At 37.5% G+C, this 23,947-nt stretch overlaps 1 non-coding gene across 1 annotated transcript; it reads right to left on the reverse strand.

Annotated features, from left to right (window-relative positions):
- Positions 1-23,474: 23,474 nt before the first annotated feature.
- Positions 23,475-23,547, reverse strand: TRNAF-GAA. Its single transcript has one exon. It is a non-coding gene; the product is annotated as a tRNA-Phe (tRNA).
- Positions 23,548-23,947: the final 400 nt, after the last annotated feature.

Raw genomic sequence — 23,947 nt, forward strand, 5'->3', positions numbered from 1 at the left:
GTTTGTTACAGTAAGGGTAAAGAAGCACTGGAACAGGTTGCCCAGGGATGTTGTGGATGCCCTGACCCTGAAGACTTTCAAGCTGAGACTAGACGGGGCTCTGAGCAACCTGATCTAAATGTAGGTGTGCTGTTCATTGCAGGGGAGTGGGATTAGATGACCTTAGAGATTCCTTTCAACTCAAACAATTCTATGATTCTATAAAATTAAAACCATAACCATAACGTAACCATAGAATCCCCATATTTCAAATCACAATTCAAATCTTGTTGCACATGGTTGCATGTGCTTTCAAGTATTCTATTCACTGAAAGAAAGCACTCTTCATTTAGATAAATGAAAATTCATTTAGATAAAATCTAAAATTTCATTCCTCTTTGAAAACTGTAGCGGCCATAGCGATGATGAATGAGCACGATCTTTCTTTGAGAGGAAAACGCAGTACTCAGTCCAGAGAAGTTCACTGCACAACATTAACTGAGAGAAAAGCTAGAGGAAATCAGAGCAGCATCTTATTTTTTCAATTGTTCAAATTATAAGATGATACGCGTTTATGAAACGTGGACAAGGCAGTGCAGGGTGATAGATCCAAAAGTGATAAACTGAAGATGTTTTGATCAGGTCAGCATGATTGCTCTTACGTATAGGAGCAAGTCAAGCATTGTGTTTTTGGTTTTGTTTTTGTTTTTTAATGAAGTGTGGCTAGTTAAAGTAAGTCCATAACAGCAAAAAAATAATTGCTATCTAAATATTCTAGGAGAACACGATAGCTATCAATGGCCAAAAAATAATCTTCATTTTACACCTATTATATATATGCAGATAAATTTAACATATACATATTAGAAATCATAAAATCATGGTATCACAGGATCATGTGAGTTGGAAGAAACCTTGAAAGATCATCTAGTACAATCACTTGGCAATGAACAGGACATCTACAGCTAGATCAGCTTGCACAGGGCCCCATCCAGATCCAACCAGAGGAATGGTTGTGATTGAAAGAAGCTGAAGACCTTAGTTATAATCCCTAATGTGTTTCTGAAAGCTACACTGGGATTCTTTAAGCCTTCCTTACCTTCAGAAAAGCTGGCCATCAGCCTGCTGTTCTGTGAATTAGTCTCCAAAGACTCACTGAACATCATGCACATTAGTCTTTACATTTTCGATTATGTTGGAGTTGAATTTGCAACTCCTAGCATTGTTTACATGGTGATGCTGCCACTTTGTCATGGAATTACAAATTTCCTAGTTATGGGAATCAGCAAGTAAGAACCATCTCTCTTGTGGGCAAACCTTAACACGCTAGCAGGATGGAAGAAAATGTCACCGCTGGCGTCTTGGAGAAATGTCAAGGTAAACTACTAGCTGATAAGTGGAAGATTTCATTCTGTAAGCATTTGGCCTGAGGCTTCATCAGCCAGACTCAACGAATATTAGAATCAATAAATGCCCAACTATCCATCACAGTCTCAAAGCATGGTTTATTTATCATAATATATAATGTTTATTTAATGAAGAATACCATCAGAATTTTTTATAATAAAATAGGTGGATGCTTCCTCCTTCCCCGCTCCTGTAGCCTATTGTTTCAAGTCATAAATACCTGACCTAAATCTTCCTCTCCTCCACTCTAGGGAGGAGACTAGGCTGATGCCGCTAGGCTGATAGTGGTAAAAAATAGGTCAGGTTTAAATTGTTCTGTCTGACACTTTTACTATACAGGGCTTCCATATTTCTGAGTCCCTTATTGCTATTGGTATCCACTTGTGTCTACCAGATATGGTCTTCTAAAGCCTCTCTTTTAAATGACTGGACAATATTCATTTTATTCTTTTTTGTTATTTAATTATTTTTTTTCCCCCAAATACCTATTGCAGATTGCCTAAGCATTGTTCAGTGAAACTAATAAACAGAATAAGATATTTCTGGGTTAAATTCACAATTATTTCTTTTTACAATTGTTCTATGAAACATTTATCAATAAGATTTTTTTTTTTTAATGGAAAACCAAAAGTTCAATTAAAAGTTTTTTCATTACAAAATGGATTTGTTGCCTCTTTATGAGAGAAGGGAAAATACAGATAAAGATAGCCACTAGAAGCTGGTTTCTAAAATGAGAGGGTGAATTCTCTCATCCTCCTGCAGCCTGTGGTGCTGTGGTATTGCAGCATGGGAAGGATTTCAGGGAGTCTCCAAAGCGTTTTCTTTCAGAAGGAGCTCTGCAGTTGAACCATACATCAAAAAAAGACCTTCTGCCACCTATTTCTTGTAAGTATGAGATGCATATGGGGTGGTGTTTGACAGGTCACAGCTTGCACAGACTGAGCACTGGGTAACAGGAATGTTAAATAAAATACTCTGACCTGGTATGAGAATGAGCAAACAGCTAGATCACAATCCATCATAGTAAGACACAAGTTTTGCCACTGCTGGGTCAAAGATTCAGCTGTTTGTCAAATAGCATTATAAACCAAATGGACTCTTTTAAACAGAAGAGCTGGATGAAAACAGAGACCGGAAAATGTGAAAACACAACTATTTCACAGAGCAGGATTTAGGCAATCAGCTGTAACAGGCTTTTTTGACAGTCTCAGATTAAAATGGACACATGGCCATAAAATATTAATTTAACTCAGTGCTATTTCTGGGCAAGAGTATAGGTAGCAGATCTGTAGGTGTTGATACATGTGAAAGAATCTCTGAGACACAGTCAGAACCAAGTCCGAGAGCAATACTGCAATGAACAAAGGAACTGCAGAATGATCTCTCCCAACCACGTGTATAGATCCAGTAACAAAATTCAAAACCTTGAAATTATATCAAGCAGATGCAAACAAAGACTAGTGCTGGCTATGTTTCTTGCTGATTCTCTTGCTTTATTTTGTGTTTGGGATGATCCAAAGAACCACTCTTCTTTAACATCTGCTGCCTGCCTGTAAATGATGAACTAGATTCCAGACACAATTTCTGCAGGTAACCAGCTGTGATACCCTGCAGTGATTCAGAATACCAAAGTGTTTATGGAGATTTTTGAATTTACATGTTTATGAAGTTTACAGTGTGACATGAGAGCAAATAATTTAATTGATGTTGTTTATTTTGCTCAACCGTGGCTCTGCAGTGCTCAGTACAGTAGATAAAATTAGTGTGTACACCTCACTGTAAGGTTGCAAAGCTGTGGTCAAGAGGACAAATCTTGGGGAGAGAGAATTATGTGAGATCAAGAAGAGCAGTGAACATTTGACACTGTAATGTCAAACATTCATAATGCAACGTAATTTAGTGGAAGAATTTAAATTGTTCAAAAATGATAGGTAATCAGGCAGGGAATGATTTTTACTTGTTTTTATGGAATTAAGTATCCTTCTGGAAGTCAAACGTTGAACACAGAAGTGTCTTGCTGCATATAACAGAACAGAAATGGGCTTATATGAGATGTTCCCAAACATCTGTGGCATGTTGTGGTAGGATTTTTGTGTAATTCAACAGCTCCTCATCCTGACTGAGAAAGATGCTGAGAGGATGCATCTGTTGCTATGTGTTCAACACTAATTGATAGCAAGGACTGTGTTTTGGTACAGAGTGCATGGAACAGGTTCAATAGGGTTGTTACTGAAGTTGGGGCTGGCCCTAGGCTTTCCATCAGTTTGTACAGCAACACTCAACATGTGACAATAACTGAGCAGTCTTCAAAGCATTGTTCTGCTTTTGATCTTTTCACGGAAACTGTGTGCTTAGAGAAATTTGGGAATTCTGAGCTGAATCATTGTTTCCAAGTTTTGCCTTAGTCCTTTGATAGTAGGTTGAGAAACACAAGCAACCAACCTTCCCGGAAACTGAAGAAGGAGAAAACAATTTGAAAGAGGAGATGATCCAGTTTGTTGGGCTTTTTTTTTTTTTTTTTTTTTTTTGTCCTTTCATTTCTTTTGGCCTCTCTTGTTGCCTTTTCCTTTAGTACGCACAGGCTTTGTGCTTGCAGGGAGAGAAGATCTGTAGATATAACTCTAGGCAACAACTTGTTTTATTCCTGTCTAGTGTTTACCATACAAATAACCATCTTTACAATCACATTAAATTTAAAAAAAAAAGAGAAAAGGGAAAAAAAAAAATAGCGTCAGGTCCTGTTATCTGATTGCACAGGCAATACAGCATGGCTTGCATCCATATGCTAATCTCTCTTTCAGAAGAGGATGGCTGCTTCCCAATTGCTTTCATGAACATTCTCTGTCCTGCACTTGCCCCAGAGCCTGGGAACATTTAGGAAATATCTGGGAGAGTGCTGTCTAGTCCTGCACAAAATTGGGCTGGGAACTTGCGAACAATTAATTTATTGATATGGCTTATGGTGCAATAATGCCTTGTCACACATCCAAATAGACATCTTGATGCAACTCTGAGCAACAAATCTGTAATAAGGCAGACAGAAATCACAGCTCTAAACATTTTTGTTTGTGGGATACAATCCAGTTTTCTCTAAGCAAAGACCATTTCAGAGGAAGATTTGTGCTAAGCAATTATATCCACTTGCTGTTCTTATGCTTAGGCTGGTTACCATTCCTTTGTCTAGACAGTTTTCAAATAAAGATGGAAATGGAGCAGTAGAAAAAAACTAAAATGATAAAGAAGAGAAAATAAATATTAAACTAAATTTCAAAAAAACAGTTATAAATTAGGATTATAGAACAAGGGAAAACTCAAGGTGTTGATAATGTGTTAAAAATAATAAAAAAATAACATTAAAGGAAAAAATTAAACAGGAAAAAATAACCTTTTAATTCTTTTTTTTTTAATTAGGAAAATAAATAGCAATTAGATCTAGATGAGTCTAATCAGAGGTGGATATAATCTTAATTTTCACCAATTTTTATTTTTCAAATCAGTACTATCGCTTCTGCACTCCAGTCCTAAAGGATGCTAGCTAGAGCTACTGTTAAAACCTCTCAAAATCATTCTGGTTTGTACTTCATGCTTAGAGGGAAATTGTATAGAATTTATTGGGGCATTTTAAGCATTCAGTATGTTGTTTTTTGCTCAAACCAATCATCTAGCATTTAATGGACAATTAGATCCAGCTATTGAAGTCCACAGGACGACTCAGAAATTCTACAAATAATAAACTTTTTCTCTATTAAGAATATTAGATTTTTAGAGCAATTGATTAAGTAACCATTAAATGCTAAAGTACTTTCCCACCAGGGTACAAACAATTAACACAAGCCAAATTCTTCACTGCCTGCCATCTTGTGCAGAGAGAGAGAAAAATACTTGTGATATGGTATCATTGTACAAATATTTGCTATTTATTGTGCATTAGTACAGAGATCACAAAGTGCTCTCTCCTCATTTTTCTCTCTCTTCTTAAAACACTAAATTTTCAGAGTCTTTAATAGCTTCTCACACATGATGTTCCATAATCACTTTATCATTTGGGTTGTGCCTCAATGTTGTTATTTTCTTTTTACTAAATAGTTTATTGATGTCCTTTTTATGCTGTGGAAACGAAACTACGTTCTCTATTTCATTGCTAGCTAAAGTAATGAAGGAAATGCTGGGCTGGAATGGAAATGCTGGAATCCTTCATATCACATTCAAGTATCTCCTATCAAGCCTTTTTGACAGCCTGCTCAAAGAAAACTTTTTTGGTGCTTTCACTACATTAGTCTGAATATGAAACCTGTGGACATCAGTAATTAGGTAGAAACATGCTGAAGCTGAATTACAGATCTTGGTTGTAATTCCAGACAGAGAACACATTTTTATTAGATCAGGTACTGGGGAAAAAAAAGGCTAGCTTTTCAAACTTTTTCAATCCTTTCAAATGTCTCTGCCTGTACATTTATTTTATTAATGATATAGAATCACAAAATCAATGAATTTGGTAGCACCTCTGTAGAATGTCTTGTCCAACTCTCTGCTCACAGCAAGTTAGCTAGAGTAGGTTGTTCAGCATCATGTCCAGTTGGGTTTTGAGTATTTCTGAGAGGGGAGACACTGTTACCTCCCTGCGCAAACTATTTGATCATCTGCACTGTGAGAATCCTTTTCCTTACTTTTGCAAATCTATCTGTATTCCTTCTGGATCACCTGGCTTGGATTCCACTTTGAGATTAGTCAACTAAGTTTAGTTTGGGCTGAAACAAGGCAAAAATTCTTCATGCTGTGCCTGCCTCACTTGTGTCTTGTGGGCAACATGACTTGCGTCATGCATCATGAAGTGAAACATTTAGTTAATCTCAGGTTATTCTCACTGTGTCTAATTACACATTTGGTACAACCACCTGTTTGTTTAGAAAGTAATGGATAAACTTAATAAAAGCATTTTGCTTATATAAGAATATTACTTATTAAGGATAACATTTCTTAATATAATACATTTCTCAACATACTGTAAAAACTTCCAACTTTCTCATAGCAGTGATAGAGGCAAAAAATACAATTTAAGATTTTCAATGAAAATGATTATAGAAACTTCTTGCAGGAATGTCATTGTGATAGCAAAAAAACAAATAGAAACAAATAAACAAAATAAAACCAGAACATAATGAAAAAAATTCAGAAGATTGCTATAACAGTTTGCTAACTGATATCATTGCAAGAAAAATTGCTTTTCTAGAATTTTGGCTTCTCTAAACAGGTTTTAGAAACAAAAAAAAGATTTTTATCTCCAGTGTTGTAGATATACTCCTATAAGATAAACTGTTATAAATGTCCTTTTACCTTAATTCTGATAAGCATGCCAATAAGTTGCATTATGACATTTGTAAAGAGATTTTTTTTACTGAATACTCCCTTTCAAAAACAAAATTTCATCTATTCATTATGACTCTCAAATTTCACTTGCTTGTTTTACAAGATTTCTTATTTAATATTATTTTAAAATAGACATTAAAAATCTGTATTTAGCCTACTAGCTACTAATCTGATCAGTAAGCTATGTATTACCATGGCAAATTGTATGACCTGAATATCTCTTCATGTATCTGAGACAGGCAGCTCTACCAGATCATCTGCAGACCTGAAGGGCTGTCAGCCCACCATAAAGCAGGCTGAAATATTTTGAAATGAACGCAATAAATCTTAAAGCCAGGACTGCAGGTCTAACCTCCCTAGAGATGAGATATGGGACCAAATACACATCTTGGGTGAATTAAAATGATAATAATTAAAAAAAAAAAAAAAAAGTGTTAAATCTTGCATGATGAGCCACAATTTTTTTATAGCTTCCAGAATACTACAGACACTACATACAAAAGACTATGCAGGTGTTATCCAGCTCTGTTTTCCTTTCCATCTGTAGACTGTGGTTTTGCTCCTGAGGGATTTACAAAATTTTGCAAGCTTCCTAGATGACAAGAGGATCCTAGCCACTGGTTTAGAGCTTTTGAGTTGGTGTTGAATGCTCTCTGAAATGTCTGGAATTTCTAACGTAGAATGGAGCATCACATTTCAGTTTAAAGGACAGGAATACACAGGACCTGGTGAGCCACGTGGCCTTATTTCTTCTGCTATGTGAGTGCAGTGTGACAGCCATTTCTCATAACCAAAATTGGTATGTAACAAAAAAAAAGTAAAACATCTTCACAAAGAATGAACCAAACAAAACACAACAAAGGTCTGCTGGAACTAAAGATCCTAATTAGGTTTCCATATTACATACCACTATGATAAAAGACATAAATTCAAGATTGAAGAAGACTACATGAGAAAAGGGATGCTTTAAGAAGGTGTATTTACAATAAGATAGAAAAAAGTGCTAGATAAAGAATAGACAGCAGTTTGGTGCCATAGGGGGGTAAAAATGTATTTTGGAAAGAGGATCTTCCTGTTTTTTTTTTCCCCTTTCACCTTAGAGAAGCAATTCACAGTGAATTAATACACCATTTATTTACAATATGTATCATGTCAATATTTATGTTATTTTGCTTTTAGTGGAAAAGAACAAATGCTATTTTGGTAGGACTGAGGACAGTACACTGCAAAAAATGATCCTGCTCAAGGTACATATCCCTTTGACACAATCTGCCAGTGAATTAAGAAGACATTGTGAACTGTAACATATATATCCCATGGTGAAAAAACTGTTTAATTCAAAACAGTGATTATACCTTTACTACAAAGTTATATGGAGAGTATATACATATGTAAGCAGTTACACGTGTATATGTGGAAGGAAGCAGACAGGAAAGAATGAAAGAACAGAAATAAATTTTTAGGAAGAGAATTTACATGAAATAGAAAAAAAAACATAAATCTTACTGCACTGGGGAAAAAAAACACAACTCAACTATTATTTTATGTTTCTCTTCAAGCCCAGCATAAATACAAAATAATTAATTCAAGCAAACTCCTTCTTATATTTTCTTTTATGCTTCCAACTTCCCTACCCATGCCTGCATCTAAAGAATTTCTGTGCATATGAAATAACTTTCTGATTCATTATCATGTGCTTTTCAACCTGAAAAAAAAAAGAAAAAGAAAAAGAAAGAAAAAAAAACCCTTTACTGTGGTATTTCTGGTGTGGTCTAGATTAGCTCTATTCATTTTATAAAAAAGATCAATTTATGATATTAGTAACCTCCAGAAGCTTGGCTGAGACAGATAAGCTTCAGATAAACATCTGACCTTTGCAGAGTTTATCCAAAGTGATGAGAAGCTATTGAAGTGCACCTAGCACTAATTCTCCACTTGTTCCAAGTGGGAAAGTTTCATTGATGTTAATGGAGTCTTTGTGCAGTAAAGAAAAGGAGATTATCCAACAGATATCCACGTAAAAGAGAAGTTAACAGCAGAATATGAATCAACAAGAAGATAGTGCCAGAAAATTTACTCTTGCGGTGTGTCAGATAGTTTGGTTTTTAAAACAGCAATATTACTCCATAAAAATAAATTGAATGAGTTACCAACTGAAAGTAGACTTTTGCTTTCAGCATAAAGTTCAGTGTCAGTACTGCTTCCTTGTATGTGTACTTGCAAGATAGAAAGAATTTTTAATCACCAAAAACAATTTGAATGATTTATACAAAATGATTCGGCAGAGTTAAATTCTTTGAAGTGTAGAGGTAAAAACTATTTCTTGATTTCAGATCACTCTTATCAATTCTGAATAACAGATTTTCAGCACAATATTCCTTCCTTCCTAACATTTAATTGGTCCTTTTCTTGTTTATGTAAAACCAAAAAGGATTGATTACCAGCACTCAGCGAGAAAATTATTCAGTAGGCCCTCATGAAAATTGATGTTTGAAATGCTCCTGCCAGAAAAACTGGCTGACTGCTCTGCTGCTCGCTAAACGTGCAGCCATGAGAGATGCCCAGCAAGAAGGGCACCCTCAAAGCTCCCATTACTTCTTGATTTGTACTCTCACTTCTTGATGTGGAGCAAAGCTGGGCATTGAAATTAACCCAAAGCTTTGACTTAGAGGTTTGTATAATGTAGGAATGAGAACCTTAATAAACAAAACTAACCAACAAAAACAGTTTGTAGGCATGAGTCACATGCTGGTCATGATCTGCTGCCATGATTAATTCCCTTTGTTCTTGTCCTTAGAATTCCACTAGGAAGATCTAGCATGTACTCGAAGTTAGCAAACCAGGCTTTACTTCCCCAGAGCCGGGCCACAGAAGCTTAACAATGTCTTTCACAAAAACTAATGAAGGGAGATAAGCTATGAAAAGAAAGACCTCTCTAGAATTAATATTGCAGCTGCATCCATTTATATCAGCTGCAGATCCAGTCTTTTGCCTGTCTTCTTCCCTGATAAAGCTGTCTCTCTTTTTAAGAATAGAGAATTTTCTTCTTTTTATCATTTCTATTTTTCCCTCAATGAGTTATTTGTTCATTGGAATGTAGAGCTAACCTAAGCTAAAAAGTCATTGAATACGCATTCTGCATGGCAGTGCTTATCTTCAGAATCCCTACTAAAAAACCCTGACCTGTGCATTTCCATTGTCCTACCCAGAATTCTATTATATTCATGATATTTTTGGCATGACACAGAGAAAGAACAATGCTGGAGATGTGAATATATTTCTCCCTCAAGCAGAACGAAACTTAGTCTATCTCAGGCCTCTCTTTATGGAAGAAAAAAAAGAATATATTAAACATAGGACAGACCCCAGAGTTTTAACGGGATCTCTAATCCACTGAGTTGGGACATGTAATTGTTAACATTTTGGTTTTTATTATGAAATGTTTTGTACTTTGGGTACTCCAAGAAATGAACATCTGGTATTAATAACTTCTCAGCATAAAAAGCTCAACAAAATTACCACCTATTGTTGTTGGCAGATGGGTTACAAAAAAAGAAGAAAAATTCCACAAGACCCCAGCTAGATTAATCCCCTGCAACATAGATCCTGATTTAATTCAAACAATGCATAATGCATTGACTTCTAACAATAGGTGGCTATTGTGAGCAGTCTTTTTGTATTGAGGCATATTCACTAATGATTATTCATGTAAACTAGCTCTTTCTTTAAAATTAAGCACTGAATTGTTTTGACTGCTGTGTTGGTTTCAGCTTTGATGAGAGATAGTACATGCATACTGTAGTACTGAGAGTCTCATGAAAGTAGAAACAAACTCCTAATTCCAGAAAGGTCTTGGCACTAAGTGCTATACACCATTTTGGTAGCAGTAAGACTAAATGATAAGTATTTTCCGCCCTCCACCCCTTCACCTGACACTAGCTGTGAAGAATTAGGGAGGGCTTTGTGTGGGATGGCATATGGCACCATTTAGAAACGCATTTGCTACAATACTGGCTTGAGCTGAAAATATTTGAATGAAGGAAAAATTGCCATTGACTGTACTGCCACATCTTTCACTTGAAAAAGGGAGATCAAGTTGAATAGACACATAAGTTGTCAGCTCAGCTTGATCATTAACGTTTGGCTTCCTATATTTTGCAGAGATTGAGGGCTGTAGTTTCTAGCAATTTCTTTCTTTTTCTTCTCCTTCCCGCCCCACCCCCCCCCCCCCCTTTTTTTTTTTTTCTTTTCCTACTTCTTACAAAGAAATTTAAGATAGTCTGTCCAATTTATTTTTCTCGATTACAAACCCAGAATGACTGGGTCACAACAAATCCAGTGAAAGATGTGAAATTGCTTCTGATACTGATTCAGATTATAGTAAGCGACAAAATTCTAATAGCAATGTTTTCACCCTGAGCTAAACCTAAGACTATTCTGACTTTATGTAATGGCTGTGGATGAAGTGGAGCAGGTACCTGTCCCAGAAGGACTAAATTATTTACGAAAGAATACTGTTTTCATTCCTAAGGGGAGAAAATATGTGGAGATGCCTTGCATGCTGCTTTTCTCTGTAGTCATTCAAACAAAGGGAGAGAATTTCCTTTACCAAAGCAAAAGAAATCCAGTGTAAAAGACATAGACTGCCATAAAAACTGAAGGGGAAGAAACCTTAATAAAAAGCAAAGTAAATAGATCTAAAATTGGGCAGATTAAGTTTACAAGAAAATTTCTTTCCACTACAGAATTTCTCTTAACATGCTTGCTTAAATAAAAGGTTTTGCTAGCCTAGAATCCTGTTGTCACTTGATGAGACTGTCACAGAACTGTAGCTGTTGGAAGAGACCTCTGGAGATCATAAAGTCCAATCCTCAACACTAGTGAACACATATGGACTAACGCATAAAAGATAGAGCAAATGTGATGCAATGCTCTGTACACCTTCCCAGTTATAATCAGATCAGAGATCACTGAGAAGATTTTTATGTCTAGATAAACTTATTTAATCTATTTAAATTATACAGGTGGACCATCCTCCATGATTTGGCTGATTCTTTTATAACTTGTTTCTATGTTTGGCCTTGTTAACTTTTCACAGCAGTGAGCTACCCAATGTGATTATATCCTATGTGAAATATTATCTTTTCTGTTTTAATCTTGTTATCTAATAATTTCCCTCAGTGACTCTAAATTCTTTAATTGTGACACTGAGTAATTTTTTTAAGTCTTGTGTATGCTAGTTGTCACTTTATACACATCTATGAGATTCCACTCTGTAGTACTTAGCACTTGAATTAATTTCTAGTCACAAAATATATGTCAAAGAACTGCATGTTAATTCACACTGCAAGGGTCCTCAGGAAGTCTCTAACCCAATTTCCTGCTCAAAAGAGGGTCAGTCATGGGTCCCAGGGGTTGGGACCAGTATTCTCAAGGCTTTGTCCAGTTGGTTCTTAAAAACTACTAAGAATGGGCACTGTATGCCTCCATGCTATTACAAATTATTTCCCTCCAAAAGAAGGTGGTTTCATTCAGACCACCCACTAAGAAATGTATACTGCCAGCACTGCCTTCTGAACTATACTTAGTACTGCTTTGTAAAGTGTTGCTGGCCCAATTGCCCATTTCAGCAGTATAAATAATTGTTCCAGTGCCTGGAACCATTCCCCCATGCTACTGAATACAGTAATGTTTACATTGCTTGAGCGTATGCAGTGCTTCCTGGTACAGAAATCTATAATTCTGGCCATTCAAATTGATTTTCTGTAAATCTTTCACTCCAGATGCAATGACTCAGATGGAAACAACAGCTAGAATTTAGACAAAAAACATCCCAAAACTGCAGCAGAAATGATCGGGACTAAACTGGGGAAAAGGAAACACTGCTTTCAGAGAATTTGTGAATGTGATCCCATGTGTTTTATGCGGCTGGTGAATGGTTGCAGCATGTTTAAAAGCAGGGAACTCCACAAGGATAGTGCTCTGCTGTTGCATTGTCTGAAAGGTTCTTGTCTGAGTCAATGGTACAAAAGAAAATAAAAAATCAGCGCAGTTACACTTAAAAGATGCAATAATCATTTTATTATGAAAATCCTTGGGCGAAAGAAAAACAACCAACACAACACTGAGGCACTGTGTTGACACTTCTGTATCCTGCTAGAGTGTTTGATGTCCTGTTTCTTTGTACTAAGTGGATCCATAGAGCTAAAGAGTAAAAACCCAGAGATTAAACTAGAGCTTTAAACTATAATCTGCTGAACTGGTTACTATCGTTGTATTCCCAGGCATGACTGTGGCTTGCACTTCTGAGCAGTCTCCCATGTGGGTCTAGGGCATGGATAGGGCAGTTTGGAGAAGATAAGATGATATTCATCTCCCTCAATCCAAACTAGCTCATCAGGCTTTCAACCTCAGTTTGGTATACTATTTCACCATGTTCTGGAGTGCGAAAAATATTTTTTTGTTATGAAAGCACCACTGCGTTGGGCTTCAGTGCAGACATGGCATTATTTCACACATCTTTATGTGGAGATAGAACAGAGCATAGTCACAGCTAGCAATAACACTTTCTTAATGCTGGAATACGTCTCAAAGAAATGAGAGGAAGCCCAAGGCCCACTGTTCTGTGGTACAGAAAGAGCTAGTTCATGAAAATTGAGTACCGGGCCTTGTTTTATTTAGTGATAGAAATCGTAGAATCACAGAATCACCAAGATTGGAAAAGACCTCCAAGATCATCCAGTCTAACCGTCCCCCTGCCATCAATATTACCCCACTAAATCAGGTACAAACTCTAAACTTTTCTTGAACACTTCCAGGGTCAGTGACTCAACTACTTCCTTGGGCAGCCCATTCCAGCTCCTGAGCGCTCTAACAGGGGATAAATTTTTCTTAATATCCAACCTGAATCTCCCGTGGTGCAACTTGATACCATTACCTCTAGTCTGATTGCTAGTTATGCAAGACAAGAGGTTTACCTCCATTTCACCACAACATCTATTCAGGTAATTGTAAAGAGGTATAAGGTCCACCCTGTGCTTCTTCACCAGACTAAACAATCCCAGTTCCCTCAGCAACTCCACATGAGTCTTGTGTTCCAGATCCCTCATCAGCTTTATTGCCCTCCACTGGACACGTTCCCAGGCCTCAATGTCTTTCTTCTAGTGAGGACCCCCCAAAATAGGACACAGTACTTGAGGTGCAGCTTCACTACAGGTGAGTATAGGGGTATGATCTCTTCTGTGCTCCTGCTGACAGTATTATTTCTCATGCAAGTCAGGATGACGTTAGCCTTCTCGGCTTCCTTGGCCCACTGCTGGCTCATGTTTAGTTGAGTGTCAGCCAACACTCCCAGGTCATCTGTTCCAGACAGCCTCCCAGTCACTCTGCCCCAAGCCTGTAGTGTTGCCTGGGGTTGTTGTCCAGGTGGAGTAGTAGTTCTGTTTCCACCTGAATCATAGCATGTTTACTGTGCTACCCATCCCAGACTTCCAAGTCTGGAAGAGCCAGGGTCTGTCGTACCTTGACAATAACTGGTCTGACTTTTAAAGACAGACATAAAGAAGGCATTGAGAACCTCAGTTTTTTTCTTATCCTCAGTGGTTCCCACTGTACCAACTAAAGAATGGAGATTTTCCTTAGCCCTCCTCTTATTATTTATATATTTGTAAAAAATTTCTTGTTCTCTTTTACCCCAATGGCCAAGTTGGTTTACCCTCCAGGACTGAATCCCAAGGAACTGTCCTACCAGTGACCTGAGTAGTTCAAAATCTACCCTCCAGAAGTCTAAGGTAGCAGTTTTGATGGCCCCACTCCTGACTTCACCAAGAGTTGAGAACTCTACCATTTTGTGCCGTCCAAGACAGCTCCTGACCTGTACATCTCCCACCAGTCCTTCCCTGTCTGTGAATAGCAGGTCGTGTGGGGCACCTTCCCTGGTAAGCTCTTACCATTTGAGTCAAGAAGTTATAGTCCATACACTCTAGAAACCTCCTAGACTGCTTCTTCTGTGCTGTATTGTATTCAGGAAAGTTGAAGTCAGCCATGGGAACAATGGTTGGAGGCTGTGCAGTTTCTGCTCATAGAATGGCTCATCCAATCTGGCTATAAAGATCACAACTGGGCTCCTGCAGCCATTAAGTCAGACTGCATCTATCCTGATATCTGAGCAGTGAAGAAGCAAAATCTATTTATTCTCTGGAACTCAGTTTCCTTAGTTTTGTACCTAGATATTTGGAATTATATTAACAAAGATATTGTGATCTTTGGGTTTCTTGAAAAGCAAAGTAAAAAAAGCAGAATAGTTTAGAAATCATGGCTCTCGCTTGGGTTTTCAGATTGTCCCAATAAACCTAGATCTCTAGTAATCAAGTTACTATCATCCTTTTCCATCCCATATTATTACTTTTAATATCTCAGCTGCTTATATTGTAAAATCCTTTAGGAATTACTGTTTCTTACTACATAACTCTAATGCATCTAGTTTTTAGTCCTAGTTAGTGCCCAGGTATTGCTATATTGAAAATAAAAACAATTGGATGACAGTCTCTTGAAGGAAATCTTCATAACAGGACACTGATTCAAGGGCAGTAGCTTTAGCTAGAAGGTACAGATTTATAGTATGGAATATCTTGAAATATAGCTCTTACAAGTCCTGAAGCATTTCAGATTGAAAAAATAGGAAGCTAGAGAAAATTAAAGAAAAAAAAAAAAAAAGAAGTTACAATTTATCCAAACAAAAAGGACTATGTCTATGACAAATGTAGATGCTTTTGTTAGCTTGTTTTGCTTTATTTTTTTCATTCTTTCCTTTGTTATTTTCTTTTGAATGGAAAAAAACCCATTTTGTTCAAAAATGAAAACTCTGTCCCCTGCCTGGATTTAATAAAGAGCGTGCAATTTATCATTTTCTTTTATTATTATCGGCAGACAGTTTGTCAGCACCCAATAAATCTGCAATATTTCTGGGAAATCTTTTTAAGAAATATTAAATATTTAAATCAAGAAACATCTTTTTTTTTTTTTTTTTTATATTCCAGAAATGTAGGTTTCCATGTAGCTGTCATACTTAAAAAATAGCACTCTAAACTTAGGCCTATAATCACCTAACAGCACATATACTATATGCAAATATGTAATTCACACGAGATTGGCTCCTGAGGGAATTCCTATTAGAAGCATGAACTGTATTGCGGGTGACAGTCTTTTTAGTGCCATTAAGGTAAATGAGGTGGTAATGGGAAGTGCAGATTATACAAACTTCAATAATTTATTTCATGCCTCCCATCAGGATAGCTTTTATAAACAGCTAGTGTTCTTAATTGAAATGTAAATGAATGATAAATTATGAAAAATGTATTATGAAAAGGAAAACATGGTAAAATAAAAGGAATAAAAACAAAATTCTTAAAGTAGAAGAAAAAAGATGAGTTTGCATGTTAATTAGATAATACAAAATGATAGGAAAACAAGAAAGAACACAGATGAATGCCTGTGTGAACACAATGAAGCCCACATATCCCCAGCATTAGTACAGCACTGCCTGATTGTGCCGAGCATACGTGAACAGCAGTGTGTGCTCCTCAGTCTGTTTGCCTCTTGCTGAACACATACTGTCTGAGGTATATATTACTGAATGGAAGGCTTGTATTTCATGACATTGCTCTACACCAGGGCAGCGTGCATTACATCCTGGCCCTTCTAAAGGACCCTGGCAAGGATTTTCAAAGGTTAGCAGTGATTTTCATAGAATCAGAGACTGGAAAAGACCACTAAGATCATGTACTTCAAATACCATCCAGATATTACCACCAATACTGTCTGCCCACTGACTATGATCCACAGTGCCACATCTTCATGTTTCTTGAACAGCTCCAGGGACAGTGACTCCAGGGACAGACCACCACTCTGAGCAGCCTGTTCCAATGACCACACATTCTGAGAAGAAATTTTTCCAACTATACAATCCAAATCTCCCCTAGTGCAACTTAAGGACATCACCTCCTGTCCTATCACTAGTTATGTGGGAGGAGAGACTTCTGACTGCTTCAGATTTGCTTTTTCATCATGTTCATATCGAGGGTCCGAGGAGACAGGATTCAAAGAATCATGTCAGATTATGCACACAAATGAGGCTTCTAATTATCAAATATGAAAAATCTTACCATTTTCTAGTTAAAATGGCCCTAAATAGCTCCATTTTTAAGGTTTCTTTTCTTACATACATGAAAACAAAAACATTTGAAAGACTGAAAAAAAAAAATGGAATATGAATCATGTTGACAGATAAGTTGCAGATCAGTTGCAGATAAGTTACAGTATATTAACACTTTTTGAGCTATTTATATAGAGCAGCAAGAGAGTCCACAGAATGTAATTAAAGTGCTGGAAGATTACTGGTCCTGGCAAGTACTGCATGCTAGAAATAAAATACATACAACTCTGCAGTTTCTGGAAATGCTTGCACAGGTCTTTGCAAAGTGTCTCATATATTTGAAGCAGTAAAGGTCTTATTAAAGATTAAGAAAGTGTCAGGAATTTCAGAAAACATTTATTTGATTATGTCTTTCTAAGAAATTGGTGTATTGTGCTCTGTACTCTTTCAACAAGAGATAAGTTTACTGAAATCAGTTTTGAAAATTAAAAAAAGTTGAAAGTCAGTAAGTCTTAAAATAAATTAGAACTACATTTGTTCAGAAAGTATACAGTGGGCACAAAATCCGTACTCAAAGTAAGCCCTGAGTGATTAAATAAATCCATTTTTTCCTTATCAATGCCTTAAGACATATCCATGATAAAACTTCGGAAGTGCCTTAAAATATCACTTGCTAAGATGTTACACCATCTTCACTACAAGGACATCTGGACTGTATTCAGCAAATCTACTGCACTGAAGTTGATTTTCCTCCAAAACCTTATGTGATGTCAAGAGCAATGTGTACAGATGAGACTTCTCTATCCCAGAAATGGCACAAAAACTGCAAAGAAAATGTGTCCCATTAGTAACTGAAGTCTTCATGTTTCCTTTAGATACAAACAGGTTACTGACCTACTGGAAATCACCAAGATGATTCTCAAGGGAATATTCTTTATTGAAAATATTCAGTAGAATGTTTTGTTAGATCCATAGAAAATAACACATTTCACATACTGTGAAAGATGCAACATCAGATTTAAAAAAACAAACAAAAAAAAACCCTAAAGCTTTTGGCAAGGAGTTCAGTAGTGTAGTTTCATTAGAGATCAAAAGATAATAGAAACATGGGATAGAGACTGAAATTACTGGATGGCCTGCTTAGAATTGTGAATAAATGACAAGCATTTTTACCTATCGTGCTGGGATAATTAACCTCTAAATCTGTCAGTCCATGTCATTTCTGTCATAAATCCAAAATGTAGGCAGGATAGACAGATGCATTCAAACAACACTCATTTTCCTATCCCATGAGCCACAAGTCATAATGGTAGCTGCCTTTTTTTCCATTTTATGTCGAGATGTAAGGTCTAACAAGAGCTTCTCCTCTGCTTTAAGGAAGACAGATAATCTCTCAGAGAGGCTGTAAGATGCTTTGGGAATCCCTTTCACCAGGCTGCTTGTGACACGTGGAGTCATGGTCCTTGTAAGCATCTGCCTTGAATGGTCTTCAAGGCTTTGACAGATGTCATTGTGCCTACAGGGCAGCAGCAAAAGGATGAAGAACAGCTGTTTAGAGGAAAATCTGAGAACCCAGAGGCAAAAGCATACTGTCAGACAGTGAGGCAGTCTAGTCCTTCTCCTATATAATAGCAACATCAATATGAAACAGACTCTATCCTCTTTTGGCTCAACTCATAAAAGTGGTTTTGTGGCACTCTCACACCTTTTGTTAGACAGAAAGCCATTCCTCTTGGTCCTGCAAATTGGCATGCTGAACTGAGTTTTAAGAAAGAGGTAACATATTATTATTGCACTGAAAAATGTATGATGTAACATGTTTAATGAAAGTAACTTGATTTTTTTTTTTTAACAGAATCATGGAATTGCAGAATGGTTAAAGTTGGAAGAGATGGAGATCATCTGGTCTAATACTGTCTTAGGTGAGCTTCTCAGCCATGTTTGGGCTTGTTACTCTTGATGCTTAGTCATCTTCAGGGTACACACATGCTTCCTGATGTTCAGACAAAATCTGCTGTATTTCACTTTGTGACCAGTGCTTTTTGAGCTGTTACTTAGCACCACTGAAAAAGGTGGCCCTATCTTTTTCATACCACATCTTTAGGTATTTATATATTTCAATTAGCTCTGCTGATATTTGCCAGTGATTAGAGAGAGCCTGTATTCTGTGCTTGTAAATACCTGCATGGCTATCCAGACTGTTGGCTCTTTCATTTTGTTGTCACCACTGCTGAAATGCACCACCCTCTGCTTCACTATGCTCACATCCACTGTCTGAATGTGAGGCATTGATGAATGCCAGTGGGTGCCATTTTTTTCTGTGTGAAGGAATTCAATATCAGACCTTGGCTTTTTACTCACTTCCTTGTCAGCTGCCATTTTGTCAGACTGCCCCTCTGCTGTCATCTGTCATATGGCAACAAAAGGTAGTGGAATACTGGTGGGAAGATTAATCCTTTACTGTCATAACACCAACAGTCACCACTGATGTAATGATCCAACAAAATAAAATAGGAGGCATTTCTTTCAGAGCAGCATTTGTTAATGGCTTAAGTGTACGACCAGGTTATTTCTTTAAGTTTGTACAGAGCTACCTACTTTCTCAAACTTTTATGAAGTTTCCAGATAAACTGAAGCCTGACGTAAGCATCAGTGAATTAAATGCACAGAGTTTGGCTTTTAAAGTTTAATTAATTAGTGTCCATAAAACATCTTGCAATTCTCAGAATTAAGGTCGATAAGCACATGGAACAAAATACAATTATTATTAATCCTGTATCTCCCTGTGTGTAGGAGTATCAGCAGAACCTCTTAGCACAAGCACTATAAATTACAGAGCCCTAAACTTCCAAAGCTACCTCCCATTGCTGAAGCTCCATTATTTTTGCTGCTGTTTTCCTGGAATGGATTTTTTTTTTTCTTTTCTTGTTTGATGAAGAATTAAAATGAAGGACCACACAACCTTTTCTTTAAAGCTGTGTGCTTTGACTCACAGGAAATTTTTCAGCTCCCGCAATGACAGTGTGCCATTCTGATGAAATAATGCTGCAGACACTTAATAACATGGAAGGAATAGATACAACCTAAACATGCAAATATGGTAATTACCAACCTCAAACACAATTATCTCATGTGCTAGTACTCGTAATGGGAACAATATTTCAGAATTGTTTTTTTTCTAAGAGTCATTTGCAAAGCACACGCTCTGTTTCTTTCCTTGTGGATATTTGTCTCTCCCACAAAATTTCATTTTCCATAGTGACACAAGAAGCACTGGTTCAGTGACCTTGTCAGCTCCTTCATAGGCTATATAACTTATGCTGTCTTTCCACCCTTACATGAACTGTGTATTTCAGTTTCACAAGTTGATCAGGGAAATGTGCTTTAGCCCAACATGTGTATGGCTGAGGATGCAATTACTGGAACTGGCTCTCCTAGCTGCCTGCTGCAGGAGCAGGAGGTCAGTTTCTCTGCAGGTGTTAAAACTGCTCCAAATTCATACTGGCACCAGGATGATTTATGCTGGTAGAGAGTTTGTACCAGTTTTTATGTCCATATCAAATTTGTTTGTATAATACCACTCCTCTGAGATTTTATTCCTTAAAATAAGTACAGCTGTTTTGCTCTTTCGTTTTTTTACAGCAATGGTAATGCACTGGCTTACTAGACAATGTTACAGAGAAAAGGGGCTACTGTGCATACGGCCATCTACTGAGCAAAAATAAAAGACTTACTTTATGGATTTCAGAATGTAACTTTAATCTTCCTTTCAATTTAGATGAAAAAAGTTAACTTACTTCTAACTTCAGAGAAGGTCCTATAAGATGATTCTTGTTATCTAGATCATTCTTAATACTGAAATATCATCAGAAACCTTGCTGTAAAAACATTTGGGAGTTACTCAGAAACAGGAAAGAACCATAAATCTTCATGAAAGATTTTTGGTTGTGTTTTTTTTTTTTTTTGGGGGGGGGGGGGGGGGGGTGGGGGGTGGGGGAATAACTTGTTTTTGTAGATTACACGTCGGTCTGGATATTTCAGGCAAGAGTTGGAGTCCTGCATCTTTACATACAGCCAGCAGCTGTTTGAATACACATAACTCATGTATTTCTGTAACTCTGAGGCCACAGCTCCAGCTCAGGGTTTCAGGGTTTGTTTTTGTTTTGCTTCTTTTTTTTTTTTTTTTTTTTTGTGATATTATAAAATTAAGACAGAGCAGCTAGATTGTGCCTAAGAAAGGGTTTTGAAAGTATCTTTTCCAAGTACAACAGAAAATACCACATTCAGGTCTATAATTACTCCCTCTATTCTTTTTGTACATTACAGGCAAGAAGATTAATTTGAGTGTCTAGATTTATCTATCTATCTATCTATTTATTTATTTATTTCCAAGTGTCAAGATAGATCTTGGATGCTGGAAGAATAATTCATTATATAGTGAAATGAATCAATGGGGGCAGCAAGATTTTATACCTTGAAAGGTAGAGATGAGCTACAGGAACAGTGCATTTTGTTCAAGAGTCATGTGCAATCTCATTCCTGCCATATGTGTGCAGTGGTTCTGGTAAACTGTTGATGCCCTCTTACTTCCAGATCAGGATCATCAAACTTATATTAATTAAAGCTTTCTTAAGCTTTCTACTCTCTCGCTGTTCCAGCTGCTCTCAGTATACTTATCTTGCTGATTTTACAATTTGAATATACTTGAAATTACACTCTAAAAATCACATATGATGTTATGGTTCAGCATTATGGATTACATACATATGATGTTAGGGATCATTATATACTTCTAGACACAACCAGAATCTAAACTCCATTTGTATTCCATAATCCATTTGGAATTGGAACCAAGAAGCCATGCAGTGTGTTTGTAAATAATGAAAATGGAAACATTTACAGATCATTAATAATTATGTAGACAACAAAACTCAATAATATAATTCTCAGTCAAGATTATCCCCTTTCCAAGTACCTGCTGAAGCCTGGATATTTGACTTTCAAGCCCATTCATGCACCTGTACTATAAGAAACCCCACAATTTTCACAGTGTTTACATCGTTAAATGTCTATGGCTCTATTCAGTGAACAGGATGACCAAAGGATTTGCACCCATTAAAAGAGATCTTTTCCATCATGAAAGCACAACTTGACTGAATTTGTAGAATAATAACTATTGAGTATCATAGAATCATAGAATCACAGAATCACAGAATCACAGAATCACAGAATGGCCAGGGTTAGAAGGGACCTCAAGGATCATCAAGCTCCAACCCCTCCACTGCAGGCAGGGCCACCAACCTCCCGAATTTAATACTAGACCAGGCTGCCCAGGGCCCCATCCAACCTGGCCTTGAACACCTCAGGGATGGGGCATCCACAAGCTCTCCAGGCAACCTGTTCCAGCATCTCACCACTCTCATAGTAAAGAACTTCCCCCTGATACCCAACCTAAATCTTCCCTCCCTTGACTTCAAACCATTTCCCCTTGTCCTGCTGTTATCTACCCTTTCAAAGAGTTGATCCCCCTGCTGTCTGTAGGCTCCCTTTAGGTATTGAAAGGCTGCAATGAGGTCACCCCGCAGCCTTTTCTCCAGGCTGAACAAGCCTAGCTCCCTCAGCTTGTCTTCGTAGGAGAGGTGCTCCAGCCCTCTGATCATCTTTGTGGCTCTGCTCTGGACTCTCTCCAACAGCTCCTTTTCTTTCCTGTATTGGGGACCCCAACAGTTATCTCAATAGTCTTAATAGTAGCCTCAATAGTCTTGTATTGGGGGCCCCCAGGAATAATCAGAATTGTAGCAAGGTTGGTTAATGGCAAAGCTTTCCCCTGCGCTGGTGCAACGAGCAGGAGAGACAACTAAGATGTGAAAATGATGCCAGCAAGTACACCATGCTGTTTCAAAAGTAGGGGAGTGTGAAGGATCAAAATTCTGGAGTCTCTGAGCACTTCTATGCAATACAAAGGCAAGGTTGTCATCTGGAGAAGGAGGAAGTCTGCAGATTTGAGCCAGGATAACATATTATTTAACATCAGTGTAAGGAACACGTATGCAAAAGACACTGTAGAGAATCAATATAATTTTTTCCCATATTTTGTTACAAATTCTGACAGAAGCTCTGCAGATGACGGAATCACAGAATGGCTGAGGTTAAAAGGTACCCCTGGAGAAGATCCTGTCCAACTCTCCTTCTCAGGTACAGACACCCACAGCAAGCTGACCAGAACCATGTCCATATGAGTTTTACCTATGTCCAAGGAGGACTCTACTGACTCTCTTGGGCAACCTGTGCCAGCGCTCAGTCACTCACATAGTGCTTACTGATGTCCAGAGGGAGCCTCCTACTTTCCATAGTTTGAGCCTGCTGTCTTTTGTCCAAACATTGGAAAACACAGACAAGACCACGTTTCCATTCTCTCTGCACCCACCCATCAGGATGAGATCTCCTTCTCTCAGACCTCTCAGCCCTTCCACAAAGGCTCCAGCTCCTGTTACTGGCCAGAATATGTCCATTTCTCTCTTTTAGTGACAAGGTCAGAACTGAAACTCCAAAATCTTCCATAAAACATTGCTGAAGCCCGGGGTTGAACCAGGGACCTTTAGATCTTCAGTCTAATGCTCTCCCAGCTGAGCTACTTCAGCCCTCTCTGGGCACATATCTTCCCACAAGCTGATGGCACATATGTCTCTTTCAGCCTTTTATCATTCATAATCACTTTGTGGACATTTGGCTCTTTTCCTGTTATTAGATAGAACACTACAAGGGGGAAAATACCCCACTGAAATCAGTGATATCAAGTCTGCAGCAAGTGGATCTGATAGAATTCTGCAGACGTTAACTGCAGATAGTTCTTTAAACATCGCCATTAACATAGACATGATTCCCAGAGACATCAGCCAAAGACTTAATATTAATAGGTTTTAATTTCCTATAGAAAAAAAAAAAAAAAAAAATGGAAGAACTGATATGTTAGCATGGGGTCTTGCTGAAAGTAGAAAGAAAACATTTTAGGTTTGGAGGAAATTAATTTTGGAAAAGGTT

Source organism: Centrocercus urophasianus, unplaced genomic scaffold, assembly GCF_019232065.1.
Source record: "Centrocercus urophasianus isolate 14NV4802_14NV808 unplaced genomic scaffold, USGS_Curo_1.0 seq_11, whole genome shotgun sequence".
NCBI lineage: Eukaryota > Metazoa > Chordata > Aves > Galliformes > Phasianidae > Centrocercus > Centrocercus urophasianus.